The 13574-nt window shown below is 37.2% G+C and overlaps 1 pseudogene; it reads right to left on the minus strand.

Moving 5' to 3' along the window:
- Window positions 1–11016: 11016 nt before the first annotated feature.
- Window positions 11017–12321, minus strand: LOC133763899 (cysteine and histidine-rich domain-containing protein 1-like; annotated as a pseudogene).
- Window positions 12322–13574: the final 1253 nt, after the last annotated feature.

The raw sequence follows: 13574 nt of genomic DNA on the forward strand, positions 1-13574 counted from the left end.
TTTTAAATTAATTAATTTTCTATGCCATTTCCAATTTAACACCAGGTTTTTTTTTTTTTTTCATTTCCAATTCTCTTTATATACAGAAGATCGATTCAGTATATAATTAGTAAAGATCTCATCAGTTTGTACCCACGCAGAAACACAAAGTGTAAAAATACTGTTTCAGTACTAGTTATAGCATCACTGCACATTAGACAACACATTAAGGACAGATCCCACATGGGATGTAAGTACACAGTGACTTCTGTTGCTGACTTAACAATTTGACACTCCTGTTCATGGCGTCAGTAATCTCCCTAGGCTCTAGTCATGAGTTGCCAGGGCTATGGAAGCCTTTAGAGTTTGCTGACTTTGATCTTATTCCGATAGGGTCATAGTCGAAGTGGAAGTTCTCTCCTCCCGTCAGAGAAATGTACCTCCTTCTTTGATGGCCCCGTTCTTCCCACTGGGATCTCACTCACAGAGATCTTTCATTTAGGTCTTCTTTTTTTTTTTTTTTTCTTTTCCATGGTATCTTGGCTTTCCATGCCTACAATACTCTCATGGGCTCTTCAGCCAGATCCGAATGCCTTAAGGGCTGATTCTGAGGCCAGAGTGTTGTTTAGGACATCTGCCATTCTGAGTGTGCTGTGTATCCCACTTCCCATGTTGGATCTTTCTCTCCCTTTTTGATTCTATCAGTTAGTATTAGCAGACACTTGTCTTGTTTGTGTGATCCCTTTGACTCTTAGACCTATCAGTGTGATCAGTTGTGAACTGAAATTGATCACTTGGACTAGTGAGATGGCATTGGTACATGCCACCTTGATGGGATTGTATTGGAATCCCCTGGCACATTTCTAACTCCATCATTTGGGGCAAGTCTGATTGAGCATGTCCCAAATTGTACATCTCCTCCCTCTCTCTTTCCACTCTTAAATTTAACAGGGATCACTTTTCAGTTAAAATTTAAACACCTAAGAATAATTGTGTGTTGATTACAGAGTTCAACCACTAGTACTAGAACAACAACAACAACAAATACTAAAAAGGATAAAGTATTACATTGTACATCTAGAGTCAGGACAAGAGCTGATCAGGTCACTGTTTCTTACAGTGTCCATTTCACTTCCACAGGTTTCCCCTTTGGTGCTCAGTTGTCGTCGATCAGGGAAAACAAATGATATTTGTCTCTTTGGGACTGGCTTAATTCACTCAGCATGATGTTTTCCAGATTCCTCTATCTTGTTGCAAATGACTGGGTTTCATTGTTTCTTACTGCTGTATAGTATTCTATGGAGTACATGTCCCATAATTTCTTTATCCAGTGTACTGTTGATGGGCATTTGGGTTGGTTCCAGGTCTTAGCTATTGTGAATTGAGCTGCAATAAACATTAATGTGCAGATGGCTTTTTTATTAGCCAAATTAATTTCCTTTGGGTAAATTCCAAGGAGTGGGATGGCTGGGTTGTATGGTAGGGTTATGTTCAGGTTTCTGAGGAATCTCCAGACTGACTTCCAAGTGGCTTAACCAGTTTGCATTCCCACCAACAGTGGGTTAGTGTCCCTTTTTCCCCACATCCTCTCCAGCATCTATTGTTGGTAGATTTTTGAATGTGAGCCATTCTCACCGGGGTGAGGTGAAACCTCATTGTGGTTTTGATTTGCATTTCTCTGATGGCTAGTGATCTTGAACATTTTTTCATGTGTCTGTTGGCCATTGGATTTCCTCTTTCGAAAAATGTCTATTGAGGTCATTGTCCCATCTCTTAAGTGGGTTGTTTGTTCTGTTGTTGTGTATTTTCTTGATTTCTTTGTAGATTCTGGTTATCAACCCTTTATCTGTTGCATAGTTTGCAAATATTTTTTCCCATTCTGTCGGTTGCCTCTTCACTTTCCTGACTGTTTCTTTTGAAGTACAGAAACTTCTCAATTTGATGCAATCCCAAATGTTAATTTTGGTTTTGACTGCCTGTGCTCCTGGGGTCTTTTCCAAGAAGTCTTTGCCTGTACCTATAGCTTGTAGGGTTTCTCCAATGCTCTCTAATAATTTGATGGTTTCGGGTCGTAGATTTAAGTCTTTAATCCACGTTGAGTGAATTTTTGTGTAAGGTGAAAGGTATGGGTCTTGCTTCAAGCTTCTGCACATGGAAATCCAATTTCCCCAGCACCATTTATTGAATAGACTGTCCTTATTCCAGGGATTAGTTTTGGATCTTTGATCAAATATAAGTTGGCTGTAGATGTTTGGATTGATTTCTGGTGTTTCTATTCTGTTCCATTGGTCTATCCATCTGTTTCTGTACCAGTACCATGCTGTTTTGATAACAACTGCCCTGTAGTATGTCCTGAAATCTGGTATTGTGATGCCTCCAGCTTTGTTTTTGTTGTACAAGATTGCTTTGGCTATTCGAGGTCTTCTGTGTCTCCATATGAATGTCAGCATCATTTTTTCCAGATCTGAGAAGAAGGTCTTCGGTATCTTGATTGGTATTGCATTGAATGCATAAATTGCTTTTGGGAGAATAGACATTTTGATGATATTGATTCTTCCAATCCATGAGCATGGAAGATTTCTCCATTTTTGGTATCCTCTTCTATTTCTTTCTTTAAAGTTTTGTAGTTTTCATCATAGAGATCTTTAACGTCCTTGGTTAAGTTTATTCCAAGGTATTTGATTGTTTTTGTAGCTATTGTGAATGGGATTGATCTTAGAAGTTCTTCCTCAGCCATGGCATTGCCTGTGTATACAAAGGCTGTTGATTTTTGTGCATTGATTTTATATCCTGCTACTTTGCCAAACTCTTCGATGAGTTCCAGTAGTCTCTTAGTTGAGTTCTTTGGGTCTCCTAAATAAAGAATCATATCATCTGCAAAGAGGGATAGTTTGAGTTCTTCCTTCCCAATTTGTATCCCTTTGATTTCTTTTTCTTGCCTAATAGCTCTGGCTAAAACTTCCAGAACTATATTGAATAGCAGTGGTGAGAGTGGGCATCCCTGTCTGGTACCAGATCTCAGCGGAAATGCTTCCAACTTTTCCCCATTCAATAGGATGTTGGCCGTGGGTTTTTCATATATTGCTTTGATTGTATTGAGGAATGTTCCTTCCATACCCTATATTTGTCTTTTTGGAATGGTCTTATTTAACTAAGCAAAATGGTTTTCATTTGTATCCTTTTGTTGCAAAAGACAGGACTTCATTCTTTCTAAGGTAGAGTATACATACATACATACATAGGTATATATATGCATATATATGTATCTTTTCATGTGTCTGTTGGCCAATTGAATTTCATGCTTTAAAAGATACCTGTTCATGTCCTTTGCCCATTTACTGACTGGATTATTTGTTTTGTTGTTGAGTTTCTTGAGCTCTTTATATATTATGGGTATTGTTCCTAAATCAGTTGCATTGTTTGCAAATATTTTCTCCTATTCTGTCAATTTCCTCTTCACTTTGCTGAGTGTTCTCTTGCAGTACAGAAGTTTCTCAGCTTGATGCAATCTCATTTGTCAATTTTGGCTTTAATTGCCTGTACCTCTGGGGTCTTTTCCAAGAAGTCTTTGCCTATGCCAATGTCTTGCAGAGTTTCCCCAATGTTCTCTGGTAATTTGATGGTATTTGGTCTTAGATTTAGGTCTTTGATCCATTTTGAGTGGATTTTTCTATAAGTTGTAAGGTAGAGGTCTAGTTTTATACTTCTGCACGTGGCAATCTAGTTTCCCCAGCATCATTGGTTGAAGAGACTGTAATCAGGGATTGAATTTAGCTTATTTGTCAAAATTAGCTGGTTGTAGATGCATGGATTAATTTCTGGGGTTTTTATTCTGTTCCATTGGACTACATGCCCATTTTTTTGCCTCTACCAGTATCTTTTTTTCATTATAACTTCCCTATAGTATGTATTGAAATCTGGTATTGTGATGCTTCCAGCTTTGTTTTTGTTGTATAAGATTGCATTAGCTATTTGGGGCCTCCTGTATTTCCATATGAATTTTAGCATCATTTTTTCCTGGATCTGAAAAGAATGTTGTTATTTTTATTTTGATTGCAATGAACCTATAAATTGCTTTGGGCTGTGATGTACAGTTTGATATTAATTCTTCCAATCCTTGAACATGGAAGATTTTTCATTTTTTTTGTGTCTTCTTGTATTTTTTTCTTTAATATTTTGTAATTTTCATTGTGGAGATCTTTTACCTCCTTGGTTAGATTTATTCCAAACTATTAGTTTTTTTTGTAGATATTGTGAATGGAGCTGATCTTACAAGTTCTTTCTTAGCCATAACATTGTTTGTCTATATGAAGGCTATTAATTTTTTGTGTTGATTTTATATCCTCCAAGTTTACCAAACTCTCTTCTGAGTTCCAATACTCTCTTAGTGGAGTCTTTTGGTTTTCCTATATATATATATATATATATATATATATATATATATATATATATATATGATCATGTTAACTGTGAACATGGATAATTGGACTTCATCCTTTCCAGTTTGTATCCATTTGATTTTTTTGTTGCCTAATGGCTCTGGCTAAAACTTCCAGAACTAAATTGAATAGCAGTGGTGAAAATGGGCATCCTGGTTCCAGATCTTAGTGGAAATGCTTCCAATTTTCTCCATTCAATAAGATGCTGAGTATGGTTTTGTCATATATTGCTTTGATTTTGTTAAGGAATGATCCTTCTATAACCAATTTGCTTACAGATTTTTATCATGAAAGGATGTTGTCTTTTATCAGATGCTTTCTCTGCCATCTACTGAGATAATCCTATGGTTTTTACTCTTCAATTTGTTAATGTAATGTATTACATTTATTAATTTGTGTATATTGAATCATTCCTGGCTCTGTTTCTTTCTTGTATCTTTTTCTGGCTTTAGAATTAAGGTGATGGCTCAAAGAAGGAGTTGGGGGATTTCTTCCCATTTATTTTTTTAAAAATAGTTTGAGAAGATTTGGAATTAGTTCTATGTAAGTTTGGTAGAGTTCAATAGTAAAGTCGTCTGGTTCAAGGATTTTCTCTGCTGAAAGTCTTTATTGTTTATTCAATCTCCATCTTGTTTATTGGTCTATTTAGGTTTTCTATGTCTTTATGTCTCAATTTTTGCTGGATTGTATCTGTCCAGCAATCTATCCATTTCTTGTATATTTTCCAATTGTTGACATATAGCTATTTGTAGTAATTCTTAATGATTTTTATTTCTATGATATCATTTTTACATCTCCTTATTTATGTTTGATTTTATTGATTTGGGTTTTCTTCTTTAATTGCTTAGTTATGCCAATGGTGTATCAATTTTGTTTATTTTTCCCCATTTAACCAGCTCCTCATTTCACTGATCTTTTGTATCTATTTTTGCTTTTTAATTTTGTTTATTCTCTTATTTTAATTATTTTTCCTTCTTCTAATTTGGGTTTGGTTTGTTGTTGTTTTTCTATGACCTTGAGATGTAATGATAATTTATTTGGCTCTCCAATTTCTTGTTGTAGGTACTAATTGCTATAGACTTCTGTCTTAACACTGCTTTTGCTGTATCCTGTAAGGTTTTATATGTTGTGTTGTCATCTTAATTTGTTTCCAGGATTTTTTAAATTTCTCTTTTCATTACTTCTGTGACCCACTCTACATTCAGAAGCATATTGTTCAGTCTCCATGTATTCGCATATTTTCTAGAATTTCTTAAGTTGTGAATCCAGTTTCATTTCACTGCAGTCAGAAAAGATACATGGCATGATTTCAATTTTTTGAATTTTCTGAGACTTGATTTATGACCTAGCATATGGTATATCCTAGAAAAAGTTCCCTTCACTGATAAAAAGAATGTGTATTTTGCAACTGTGGGATGAAATGTTCTGTAGCTATCAATTAAGTCCATTTGGCCCATAGGGTAGATTAGCTTTATTGTTTGTTTGTTTTTTTTCTGTCCATTGGTGAAAGTGGGTTGTTGAAGTTACCCATTATTATTGTATTGGAGACAATGTCTCCATTTAGATTCAGTAGCATTTGTTTTAAATATCCAGGTGCCCTGGCATAGGGTGCATATACATTTATAATGATCACATGTTCCTGTTGAATTGATCCCTTAATCATTCCATAATGCCCTTCTTCATCTCTTTTAAAAGTTTTTGTGTTAGATTCTATTTTGTCTTATATTAGGGTGGCTATGCCTGCTTATTTTTGCTTACTGATAGCATGGAATATCTGTTTCCATCCTTTCACTTTGAGTATGTATATATCTGTTGGTGAGGTGTGTCTCTTTCAGGCAACAAATAGATGAGTCTTATTTTTTAATCCATTAATTCAAAATATCTTTTAATTGGAGAATTTAAGCCATTTACATTCAAGGTTACTATTGATAAGTAATGACTTGGTCCTACAATCTTTCCATAAATATTCCTATGTTTGCTTTGGATTTCGTTTGTATTTTTACTTGGATATTTTCTGCCTTCACATTCTTTCATAATCACAGAGATATCACAGATATTATCATTCTCTGTTTCTATGTGTAGCACATCCTTAAGTACTATTTGTAAGGCTAGACAAGTGTGTTCGCTCCCCAATTGGCTGCAATGGCTAGAGATGTGCCAATCAGAAGCAAGGAGCCAGGAGCTTCTTCTGGGTCTCACACACAAGTGCAGAGGCCCAATGACTTGGACAATTTTCCACTGCTTTCCCAGGCTGTAGCAGAGAGCTGGACTGGAAGTGGAGCAGCCAGGACTTGGAACTGGCACCCATATGGGATGCTGGCACTGCAGATGGCAGCTTTACCCACTATGCTACAGCGCCTGCCCCAGCCTTTATCCTTGAAATATGACTCTGTTGTGGAGTGGAGTGTCTTCTCTTTCAGTGGGTATCTAGAGGGGTGTGCTGAGTAGGACCAAAGAGCTCTAGTCAGTGCTCAGGATTGGTTCAAAAATCCAGGGTGACACCCAAGTTGGGCATGGTAGTGCTCCTCTCTTGTCAGCAGTGGGGAGGGCAATATCACATAAGCTGGTGTAATCACTGCCTCACCTCCTCTCTGCTAAGGTGATCAATGCCCAGGCTAAGTCCAAAGTGGCTACCCACTCCACCCACCCAGGCACATGTACCACACAAAGGAGCAGTGTGTTCCCCAGTGTGAGCACAGAACCCTTTGCAATGACCAGCCTGAAGCACTGAGGGAACTTTGGGTCTCTGAAGCCAGACCCAGCGATTGCCCAGTGACCCACCAATACTCCATGCCCTATTGTGCATGAATTCCCACAGTCGTAGTGTACAGGGCCATCATAGTTATAGGAAATAGTGAATGCACTCTCAACCCCATAAGCCTGATCCATCCATGGAGAGAGCTGAGGCATTCCAAGAACCTGCTGCCTGTCAGCATTCTACATTTGTAGATTGAGCATGGTTGCCTTGCCAATGATGGAGTTAGGAGGGGAGCACCTCACAGGTAAGTAGGTACCTTACCCCTGTCAACCATCCATGCCAGACTCAAAGTTAGTAGTGACCATGGATTTATCCCTCACATAAAATTCCCTACTTGTACATGCATGAGCTGCAGCTGCCTGCACTAGCCATGTCAAGATGGTGCCTCCTTCCTGCTTGTTGCAGGGAGCCTTTGTTGGGGGAATGGAAGCAGGCAATATGCTCTCCCTTCATGAGGTTAGGTGGGAACCATGCCCCTGGTAGTGCTCCAGGCTGGAATCAAAGTCAGTGTGGTTCACAAGGCTCTCCCTGAGGCAATATCAGTAGTGACATGGTTTGCTGCAGACATCTTTCACTTTTACTAGCATGGCATGTCCTCTTGACTACCTGATTTTTCACTGCAGTATATGATGCTCTGTGGGAGGGCAGAGGGGAAGGAAGCAAGAGGGCTTCTCTGCTCCAAGCCTGGCAGTTGCTCAGATCCCAGTCAACTCCCCAAACTGAAGTAAGTCAGTGGGTGATTGTGGCATTCCTTCTCAGCTAAATCTCTAAGTGGCAGGGTATGCAGGGGTATCTTCCTACCTTGATGTGGGAAGATGGTGGCCTGCAGCCATCAGCTGGCTGCATCACATGGCTGGCTGCAGCAGGGTCTGTTCTTTCCTCTTGTCCCATGGAACTTCATTGTTTTTTCACTTCTTTGCTGAAAATTTCAATCAGTTAGACCCCTGGAAATGCGGCCCTTCTTTGTTCTTTTCATATCCCCATAGTAGCTAAAGTTAGTATGGCTGCTACACCCTAGTCATCCATCTTGGAATTCTTTAGTTACTTTTTTTGCAAGGTAGTTGTTCTAGCTATTGTAAGTGAAGTTGCTTTCTGATTTATTTTTCAGAAAATTAGCTACTGATGTATATAAACGTTATGATCTTTATGTCTTGATTTTATTTCCTGCTACTTTGATGAAGTTTTTTATACTAATAATTTTTTAGGTAAGTCTTTGGAGTTTTTACCTGTAAGACCAAATCATCTTCAAACAATGTCAATTTCAGTTCCACCTTTTCAATTTGTATACCCTTTATTTCTTTCTTTTGCCTAGTTGTTCTGGCCAGAACTTCTAATGCTATGTTGAATTAAAGTGGTGGAAATGGGAATTGCTGTCATATTCAAGGCCTTAGGCAACCTTCAGTTTTCTGTTATTCAGTATGCTATTAGTTGTTGGTTTGTTATATGTGCCTTTCATTATATTGAGATGCATTCATGCCTAATTTGTCCAGAACTTTTATCATGAAGGGATGCTGAATTCCATCAAATGCTTTGTTATGTATCTATTGAGGTGTCCATGTGATTTTTGTCCTTTATTTGGTTGAGTTGCATCATATTTATTAATTTGCTTGTTTTGAACCATCCTTGCACAACTGGAATGAGTCTCACTTGATCATGGTAAATCATCTTTTAAGTTTATTGTTATATTCCATTTGTTATTTCTAAAAGATTTTTGTATCTATATTCACCAATTATGTGGGCTGATAGCTCTGTGTGTGTGTCCTTATCTGGTCTTGCTAACAAGGCAATACTAACTGTATAGATTGAGTTTCAGGGGAACTCTATTATCTACAACTTTTTATAATAATTTGTGAAGACTCTATATTAGTTCTTCAAATGTTTGATATAATTTAGCAGTTAATCCATCTGGTCATGGGTTTTCTTGGATGGGTGACATAACCGAATCTCATTATTCATTATATCTGTTTAGATTTTCTGTTTCTTCATGATTAAATCTTGGTAAAATATGTTAGTCTAGAAATTTCTCCATTTCTTTTGGGTTATCAAATTTGCTGGTAGATAGTTGTTCATATGAAGCTCTAATGATCCTTTGTATTTCTATAATTTCAGTTGTAATGTCTCTCATGTCTCTGATTTCATTTATTTGAATCTTCTATTTTTCCTTAGTCTATCTACAGAGTTGTCATTTTTATTCTTTAAAAAAGCCAACTCTTAATTTTGTTGGTATTTTGTATTGGTTTTTAACCTTTACTTCATTTATTTCTGCTTTGATCTTTATTATTTATTTCCTTGTACTTGGGTTTGTTTTATTCTTTTTTAAATTTATTTGAGATGCAATGTGTGTGTTCATTAGAGAATTTTTTTTAATGTAGGTGTTGTTTGTTATATAAACTTCTATTTTTACTGCTTTTTCTGTATCCCATAGATTTTTGTATATCATATTTCCATTTTCATTGTTTTGAGAATTTTTGACAATTCTTAATTTCTTTTGTGGTATGTTGGTTGTTTGGGAGTATATAGTTTTATTTCCATGTATTTGTACAATTTTCAGTTCCTCATGTTGTTGATTTCTAGTATTATTTCATTTTGATAAATTGCTCAATATGATTTTTTGCTTTTAGAATTTTGTTGACACTTTTTTTTTTTTGTGACCCACCATGTTTCATGTGCCATTGAGAAGAATGTGTATTATACAGCTGTTGGATGGAATTTTCTGTAGTTGTCTGGTCCAATTGACCTAGGATGGAATTTAGCTCTGTTGTTTCTTTGTGATTTTCTGTTTTGATTGTCTGTCCATTGCTAAAAATTAGGTGTTAAAGTTGCCTATTATAATTGTTTTGGAGTCTTTCTCTCCCTTTAGTTCTATTAATATTTATACTTGCTTTATATATTTAGATGCTCTAATATTAGGCACACATATATTTATAATTGTCATTCTCTCTTGCTGGATTGATTGCTTTCTTATTATATAATGACCTTTCTTATCTCTTTTTTTTTCTATTTTCATTTAAAGTCTATTTTATTTGACATAGCTACTCCTACTTTCCTTTTTACTCAATTTTCATGGAATTTTTTTTTAGTAGGGCTAGAAGAAACATCTTTTCTTTTCTTTCTTTCTTTCTTTTTTTTTTTTTTTTTTTGACAGGCAGAGTGGACAGTGAGAGAGAGAGACAGAGAGAAAGGTCTTCCTTTTTGCCGTTGGTTCACCCTCCAATGGCCGCCGCGGTAGGCGTGCTGCGGCCGGCGCACCGCGCTGATCCAATGGCAGGAGCCAGGTGCTTCTCCTGGTCTCCCATGGGGTGCAGGGCCCAAGCACTTGGGCCATCCTCCACTGCACTCCCTGGCCACAGCAGAGAGCTGGCCTGGAAGAGGGGCAACCGGGACAGGATCGGTGCCCCGACCAGGACTAGAACCCGGTGTGCTGGCGCCGCAAGGCAGAGGATTAGCCTATTGAGCCGCGGCGCTGGCCTCTTTTATTTTCATTTTTTAATTTACTTAAGCATAATTAGTCTTGCTTTACTAATTATTAGATAATGGATATTAAGAAGCACATTTTCTTTAATATTTCTAAGCTTAACAGAATGTTACACTAAGAATATTACAATTATTTTCATTATTTTGTAGCTTCAAGTATAGTACAAAACTGTGGTTCTATCAGTAGAAAATTAATAATAAAACTTATGTAACTAAAAAGGAAGATAGGAGGCACAAAAAGGTAAACTGATTTTGGGTGTTAAGAACCTAATGACAACAATAATAGATCATATAAGCAAGTCACCAGTTCACCAAATTATTAAGAATTCTGAAATAGATGATAGCTCTTTTTCTCTCCTCTCCCACTCAGTCTATGATAGGCTCTTCTTGTTTTTCCTGCTGTTTGGTTGTAGGCAGAGTCATGGCTTGCCCATTGCATAGGTTCAGGTTTTCTCATCTTTAAGTCATAATTATGTAACTTCACATCAGTCACATCCCATAATTTCACATTTTGATGAAATCCCTTATTTCCTTCAAATACAAGGTGTGTATTCAACATTGTGCTATTTGCTTCTACTCAACTAAGTTTGTAAATGAATTTTTACTGTCTGTTGACATGTGACTTCATCCCCACTCAGATGTCAGGAAAGTCCACATGGAACAACTTTTTCATGAGCATCCTTTGTAGTCTGCATAGGTTTCCTGCTGTACAACCCTCCTGGGCTAAGGTTGCATAAAAACCAGATTTTGTGGGGTCGGCATTGTAGTGTAATATGCTAAATCTTCTCCTGTGGTGCCAACATGCCAAATGGGTGCTGGTTCATGTCCTGGCTGCTCCTCTTTCAATCCACCTCTCTGGTATGTCCTAGGAAAGCAGAAGAGAATGGCCCACGCACTTTAGCCCCAGCACCTGTGTGGAAGACCTGGCAGAAGTTCCTGGATTCGGATCAGCACAGCTCTGGCCATTGTGGCCATTTGGGAAATAAACCAGTGGATGGAAGACCTTTCTGTCTGTCTCCATCTGTAACTCTACTTCTCAAATAAATGAATGAATGAATAAATAAATAAAATTGCTATGGTAAAAAATAAAAAGATAAAATCACGCTTTTCTTCTATAACAATTCCAATATGTCATCCTTTGAAGAAAAATAGTTACTCGAATTATACAGAGACATTTCTAGACCCTGTTGACCCTGATATATCTTTGAACACTCTCCATTTTTACATAAGGGCTCAATGTTAATATCATCACCTTTTTCTTCCTTATCTTATTCATTCCCTGATTATAATTTGTGTTTATCAAGCACTTGTTTTAGAGATGTATATGTTTTTAATTTCAAATTTGTCATTGTTTAACTTGAGCTTGGCTTTTTTATTGCCTCTTTTAGTTTAGGGGCTTGAGTGATATGCTGTTGAAATTTGGGTTTTAATTCTGATAGTTCTTCCTTCTTACTAGTCTTGATTTAGGGTTTGACTGACTCAGGTGGATATTATGCTTACCCTTGGCACATCTCACAATGCTTAAGACATCAGTAAAATCAGTCGTTTTTCTCTTATAGCAATACCACTGTGAAAGACTGGGATCCCTGTGTATTATGTGCGTACATAATCAGAATTGGCCTTGGTATTAAAGTGCTGGTTGCAGTCCCAGTTGTAGCAAAACAGGGTCATCTTGTTTTCTCACTATTATTAGCAAAGCCCCAAACTGATACTTCAAAAGGTTGTATTTGCAACTCCTCTGTTGCAAGCACTGGTCTCATAGAGAGGGTGGCTGTCAGCTTCCCTACAAGGAAAAGTTTTTTCTATCTCTTCATTTTTAGTCTGTCTGTCTTTACAGGTAAAGTGAGTTTCTTGTATGTAGCATATAGTTGGGTATTTTAAAAACAAATCCATTCCACTACTCTTTTAATTGGAGAATTTAATCTATTTACATTTAAGGTAATTTCTCTTAGGTGATACCACTGCCGTTTTGTTTCTTGTTTTCTAATTTTTATGTGGTTACTTTCTTTCTCCTTCGTTGTTTTTTATTAAAGATTTATTTATTTATTGGAGGGCAAAGATACAAAAGGAGAGGCAGAGAGAGAGAGAGAGAGAGAGAGAGATCTTCCATCTGCTGGTTCACTCCCAAATGGCTGCAATGACTGGGGCTGGGCAAGGTCAAAGCCAGAAGGCAAGAGCTTCTTCCAAGTCTTCCACATGAGTTCAGGGACCCAAGGTCTTGGGCCATCTTCTTCTGCCTTCCAGGGAGCTTTAGCATGGAGTTGGATAGGAAGCAGAATAGCCAGGACTCAGACTGGCACCTACATGGGATGCTGTTGCTGCATTCCATGGCTTAAACCACTGCACCACAGCACCAGAGTACCAGCCCTTTATTTCCCTCTTTAAAAGTTTTCCTTTGTGGTTTAATTAATGTTTCTCCAGTAGTATGTTTGGGTCCTTGCTTGTGCTTTTGATTTTTCTCTTATAGATTTTGGTTTGATAGTCACTATGAGGCATTAAAAAAAAAACCTTTTGGTTATAACAAATTATTTTTAAATAGCAACTTAACATTGATGTAAAGATAAGAGTCAAAATAATAATTTAAAAAAACTCTCCACTCACTCACTATTCTTCCCTACACTTTGTTTTTTTTTTTTAACTTTTATTTAATGAATATAAATTTCCAGTGTACAGCTTATGGATTACAATGGCTTCCCCCTCCCATAACTTCCCTCCCACCCACAACCCTCCCCTCTCCCGCTCCCTCTCCCCTTCCATTCACATCAAGATTCATTTTCAATTCTCTTTATATACAGAAGATCAATTTAGTATAAAGATTTCAACAGTTTGCACCCACATAGAAACACAAAGTGAAACATACTGTTTGAACAGCTCTCAGTCCACACTCATCTCAAGCCTCTAAGGCTCCACCGAAAGCAGACAGT

This window comes from Lepus europaeus, chromosome 7, assembly GCF_033115175.1.
Source record: "Lepus europaeus isolate LE1 chromosome 7, mLepTim1.pri, whole genome shotgun sequence".
In the NCBI taxonomy this organism is placed as follows: domain Eukaryota; kingdom Metazoa; phylum Chordata; class Mammalia; order Lagomorpha; family Leporidae; genus Lepus; species Lepus europaeus.